At 40.7% G+C, this 6107-nt stretch overlaps 1 protein-coding gene across 2 annotated transcripts in view; it reads right to left on the bottom strand.

The window, feature by feature from the left end:
• Positions 1 to 820: 820 nt before the first annotated feature.
• The window catches only part of dtd1 (D-aminoacyl-tRNA deacylase 1), a 58166-nt gene continuing 52879 nt past the window's right edge, over positions 821 to 6107 (bottom strand). For both annotated transcript variants that reach the window (XM_062979520.1, XM_003220036.4), the window contains exon 6: positions 821 to 2269. The gene's annotated coding sequence lies outside the window, so the exon portion shown is untranslated. The remainder of the gene's footprint in view (positions 2270 to 6107) is intronic.

Below are 6107 nucleotides of genomic sequence, written 5' to 3'. Positions count from 1 at the left end.
TTTAGTAAGGGTAGGCAACTGGGGTTCTCCACTGGTTACTGGATTGCAGTTGCAGCTCAACGGCTGGAGGGCCACAACTGCCCACTCTTGCATTACAGTGTTCCCTCATTTATCACTGGGGTTAGGTTCCAGGACCACCCGCAATAAGTGAAAATCCGCAAAGTAGGGACACTGTATTTATTTTAATATTTATACATTATTTTAGTAGTTATACACTATTTTAAGTCTTTATCAACCAATAGTGTGTTGATAAATCGCCACCTTCTCCTCCCGTTGCCACTTGGGCTCTTTTTCTCTCCCTTTTGCTTCTCCTTCCTCCCTTCCTTAGGCTGTAAATTGTAATTTTTTATGATTTATAATAGTATTTTAGAGTGTATTGAAAAACCGCAAAACAGCGAATCCGCGAAAAGTGAACCGCAAAGTAATGAGGGAACACTGTACATATATTGTGTGTGGCTCCGGTTCTTTTCAAAGAGGAAAAATGCTTGCGGGGGGAGAGGACTGGAAGATAAGAACTGACAACTGGGAAGAGTGTTTGCTTCAAAACCATTCATGCTGCAGCTTTCCTCTTGACAGAAAGTGCAAAAGGGAAGGCACTGTGAAATAGTTACCCTTATCAGTGTGTGGCCTGTAACTTGACTATCAGTGGCCAGACATGACAAGTTGAATATTCCTCATGGAAGAATTGTGGAAGCTTTTAAGGAAAAGGTGAATGTGACAGAGGTGCCTTCCTCATAAATAATTTTAATGTTGCTAGATATTAGTTCTATTCAAATCCAATGAATTTCTTGATAAAGAAATAGGCAATCAACAGAAGAGATATCTCAGGTGGCATACTTTATTAGCAAAGTTTTCCCTTTTTTGAAAAAGGTTAAAAGACACATACAAATACACACTTTTAACAGAATAAATACATGGCAGTTCAGTGAAACTCACTATACATAGACGCCCCTTCTCCCCAACCTCCCCAAATTGATTATTTTTCATGAATTGTACAGTCTGACAGACAAATACACACACAAATACACAACCAATGCACACACAGTTTGTACAGAGCTACGAGAAAAAATGAAATCATATTGATGGGATCAAAATATAAGTTTAGTCTTCAAACCTGAAGTGAAAATTGGAGGGAAAAATATTTATCAAAAAGGATCATATGATCCATTACAATAGTGCTGCTTACAACCTGCATAGAAAAACAACCATTCTTCAGTCAACAATGGTGGCCCACTTCTTATATTATACTAGTAGTGTGAGAGCTGCTGCAGCATAGATCCTTCCCTGATCGCTAAGGTAAGATAAGAACCCCATGAGTAGGGGAGCCCATGAAGAGATTCCTACTAAATTAGTGGTGTTTGCCTTAAGGAATGGCAGGGAGCAGCTACAGGAGAGGGACACCTTCAATGTGTCCCAGTTCTTCTCTTATGTCTTGATGGGGTACAAAACAGAAACACCACAGTGATTTCTATCTCACTAGAATAATCGCAGAAAAGGGACTGCATGAAACCAGACAAAAACTGATTATGTTATGGTTATGACTGCACACACACATGTAGTCATGGTGTTTACTGTGGCACCAGAATATTTGTATCTAGAAAATGAGAACTGACAAATTTTGGGGGGAAGAATGTGTGGCTGCCAGAATGTATCTCATCCACTCCTAGTGGAAAGCAGAAGGCTTATGCTGAACTATGGAGGCATTGCATTTGTCTCCAAAACAGCATGAGATTATGATCAATCCTCTTCCTCAAAATACAAACTAATACAAACTAATGAACCCCAGGCTCCCTTCAGAAAACTAACATGGGTGAGGAGCTGAGTTCACATATGCTTCCATGGTGCTTCTATCTCATCCCCTGCTTCTCTCTCTTGCAAGCTGTCAATGGATTAATTTTCCTTATTGGGGTGAGGGGAAGAGTAAGGAGACTTTTCATGGTGAAAGCATTTGTAGACTCTGGTAAGAACCAGAGTTGCTGATGGGACTCTACCCCACATATATGGGACTTAACCGGACACATGTGGCAGCCACACTGAAAAAAAATCACAGAAGAAATGATCTAAAACAACATCAAAAAAGTAATCTACCACCTCCATTATAAAGCATATTAGCAATGGAAACAGATAACATTCCTTCGGTTGTTTTTGAATACAGCATGATGCAGACCGTAACTTCTTATTTCTTGATTCCAAGTCTCTTTCTGACTCATTTTTTCATATAGGAACTGGGTGTCATCCACTAATGAGTACAGAAGGTCACCAGCAGCCTCTGTTAAAATAATATGGGATGGGGTAAGAGAATCATTACATGACACAGGGAAAAAAATTCACATCAAATCTTTGAAACTGGCATTGGTTTTAATGATCATCTTAATCTCCCTTAAACCAACAGCAACATCAACCAGCATTTTGAATGTTAGTTTAATCTCTGTAAATCGTTTGAAATTTCTATGTTCATTTTTCACAATCAGCCCAAGATTCCAGCAGTCTTTGAGAGCTTGAGGCACAATTTTTCTGAGAACACATCAGAAAGATCCAGATTTTTTTTCCTCAAGCAGCTTCCACAACAATGAGCATGCACTGCTTTGGAATATATCTGATAGCTGTTCATGCAGACCCCACTCTGTCCCTTTATGAAACTTTCCCATTCACTCCTGTGTCCCCACCTGCCTTTTGCTTACCCAGCCAGGGCTCAGAGATATAACTGCATTCACTCGCAGTCAGGATGCTTTTCAGGTTCCCTAATGACAATCTGCTTTATTGTTGGGCTTCACACAATATTTTTGCATGGATTGCAGTGAGTTTTTCGGGTTGTATGGCAATGTTGCTGTACCATTCTCTCCTATTGTTTCACCTGCATCTGTGGCTGGCATCTTCAGAGGTTCTGTTGGCAGTGAGGCAAGTGAAGTGTATATACCTGTGTAGTGCATAGGGTGGGTGAAAGAACCCTTGCCTGTTTAAAGAAAGTGTGAATGTCGTGATTAGTAAGCTTGAATTAGCATTTGAGTAGCCATGAAGTTTGCGAAGTCAATCAGTGAGAGTATTTGCATAGAGGTAGTGTTATGGTTGAGCCTCATGGCTCTACTACTGGGAGACGTGGGCGTAAGACTCCTCGAGAGTCAGATACTCTCGAGGAGCGAGAAAGGAAGCGGCTGCGAGATATCTTTGCAGAACCATCTGACGAGGATTCTTTTGAGGGGTTTACTGAGAGAATGGAGGAAGAGATGGTTAGCTCGGAAGAGGATGACATGGAATGGACTCGTGTAAGGGAGGATTTGGGTACTACTGGCAATGATAGTATGGAAGGCGATTGGGGACCTTCAGGATTAGACCCGTGGACAAGCTGGAGGGATGGGACGGGATCCACAGCTGGGGATGCTGTGGGGCGTAGTCAGAGGTGTTCCAGTTCTGATGAGGAAAGTGATGAGGAAACGCCCGGGCTAAGGAGAACAGCTGATAGCGATGAGGACTTGTAACTGGCATAAAATGGGGTTTGGGAGCAATAGCAAATTGCGTTGGGCAAGGTAATCTGGACGAACGCTTGGGATCTGTGTGGGAAGTTTTCCTGAAGACGGGTGTGATTCGTTTGCTGATTACCTTTGACCTTCCGTCGTCTTCTTGACGGACGCCATCTGCTTACTCTGGACTTACGGACTGAACTGACTACGGCCTCGGATTCTCCTACCTGTGTCTATCGTTGGAGCTGGTGAACTACAAACGTCTGTATCTGCCTTACGACCTTCGGAACGGATTGGGACTTCGCTGACTGCTTCTGCCCTCGTCTGCTGTGTTTGTATTGGGAAATTGCCTGCTGTGTGGAGGAGTAACCTCTAAGTTACTCAAACATAGCTCTTGGCAGCAGAGAAGCATCTGCTGCCAATTAGTTGCATTCCTTTGAACTTTTTGTTCACCAGCTTCTGTTTGTTTATTCCCAGGCTGAAGCAAGCTGTTTTGATTTAACCCGGATTAAACTCCGGTTTAATCCGGTTTATCTTTTGAACGTTTTTCTTGTCTCTTTTTACTTTTAAGGCCAGTGTTTGCCTAGCCCTTGTCTTTTACGGGCATTTTTGGTTCTGTAACTCCAATAAACTTTGTTATCTTTTATCTTGTGGCGTTCTGTCTTTGACAGGTAGCCTGGCCTTTGTTACCTAGAGGCATCCTCCACAGGTGCCAACAAAACCACTGAAAATGCCACCCACAGATGCAGGCGAAACATTATGCTACTGGAACATGGCCATATATCTCGAAAAATTCACAGCAACTCAGTGATTCCAGCCATGAAAGCCCTCAACAATAATTTTGCATTCCTATCCCTGAAAACCTATTCTTTAAAATACATGGATTATGAATGAAGATATGCTCCTAGAATCTTTATATTTTCAAGTTTTCACTCAATATTTCTATTGGGAATGGCAAGCCTTCTCTGTAAGCGGTAACTGGCCTTTTATAAAAACCTCCTGAACCAGATTAAGATGGCTGTCACTCTTCACTTACTGAAAGCTTTGCTGCACGCAAAGGGGCTTTCACCTAAGTCAACATGCTTAGGATTGTACTGTTCATATTATTTTGACTTTGACAGCAACATAAGCATACATGATCTAACATAAAGTTTCAGAAAATAAAAATCCCTGCCTCCTAGCAATGTACAGCCCAAACTGAACAAAGAGGAAGTAGATGGAAAGCTGGGAGTGGCAGTCAAGTTCAAACTTTGGTTACAATTGGGAATGATGCGTAAGGAATTAAGTCTTACACAAATTAAAGATATGAGGAGAGACTGAAGGAAGTGGAAGATTTGGCAGCACATATATGCTCTGGGAGGGGTACCCCAGACAGTGGAGACAATAAGACAAAAAAGATGGAAGATACCTTGACAATGGTACAATTTGAAGAGTGGAAATCCCTTTTGACATGAGAAACAAAAATCAAAATGGATAAGGGGAAAAAACAAAATGGGAAAACAAATGTGTATATGATAAGAGAAGTGATGGGCAGCCAGTAAAAGAGCATCACATATTTTGGGACAAAAGCAAGCAGAAAGATTTTGGGTAAGAAAATGACTGACTTCTCTCAGGGATGGGAAGGAGGCTGCCAAAAGTCAAGGTTTGAGATGAACAGAGCAAGACGATGGAAAGGACAGGAATCATTACTGCTGTATGGTACAGGGGAAATAGATGATTTTGACAAAGGACTGAATATAGGAAGCAGAATGAGGAAGTCTCATGTAAAGCAAAGGCTATATGCCTGGTTAGCATGGTGAATGGTTATGCTATCTGTGTACAAAAAGAGGAAAGCTTGGATGAGAAAATTAATCTTGAATATGATTGCCCTATATACTCATGTATAAATCTCAAAAAATCAATCCCAAAAACCTGGGATTAGCCACAGATCAATGTGAATACTGCATCTTAACTCTTATAAAAAAGAAACCATTACCTTCTCTGAATAGAGTGGAAAGGCAAGAGAATAAACAAGATACAGATTATTAATCTATTTTCATGTTCATCCCAGGAAAGAGTACAGAAAAAGAACAGCAGAAGACCAAGATCAGAACCCTGAGGGACCCAACAAAGAAAAGTGATTATATCCCCTTAGAAAATAAACAATCTGACAAGAAAGGGAAAAACAGCTAAAAGAAATGTTGGAAACCTAAGGCAAGAAGCAACTGAGAATCAAATGCAGAAGGCATCGGGGTGAATGTCACAAAAGCAATTTTTGTAATATAGTTAAGAGAAGATCATCAATGACGGTAAGATTGTGCTATTTATTAGATAATAGCAACTGATTTAAATAAAAAATGGATTTAAAGACTAAAACTCAAGATGACAGGAAATATGCAATATGGACTCTGCCAAAGGTTCTTTGAAAAAAGAAAGGGGGATTCTAGGGCATGCTTTCATTGATAAGTGAAGATGGCAGGGAGGGACAGACTGATGACACAAAGACGGTTGATGGATAACAGAAGAGGAAATGGTAACCAGAACTGAGGTTCTACCTGGTTGGGATCAAAGGCCATGTGGAATAGTTAGAAGGAATCACTAGAATGATCACAGAAAAACTGAGAAAGAAAGAAAGAAAAAAAGAAAGAAAGAAAGAAAGAAAGAAAGAAA

This window comes from Anolis carolinensis, chromosome 4, assembly GCF_035594765.1.
Source record: "Anolis carolinensis isolate JA03-04 chromosome 4, rAnoCar3.1.pri, whole genome shotgun sequence".
In the NCBI taxonomy this organism is placed as follows: Eukaryota; Metazoa; Chordata; class Lepidosauria; order Squamata; family Dactyloidae; genus Anolis; species Anolis carolinensis.
Note: the sequence above shows the minus strand (reverse complement) of the source record. Positions and strands in the feature narration are given on the sequence as shown.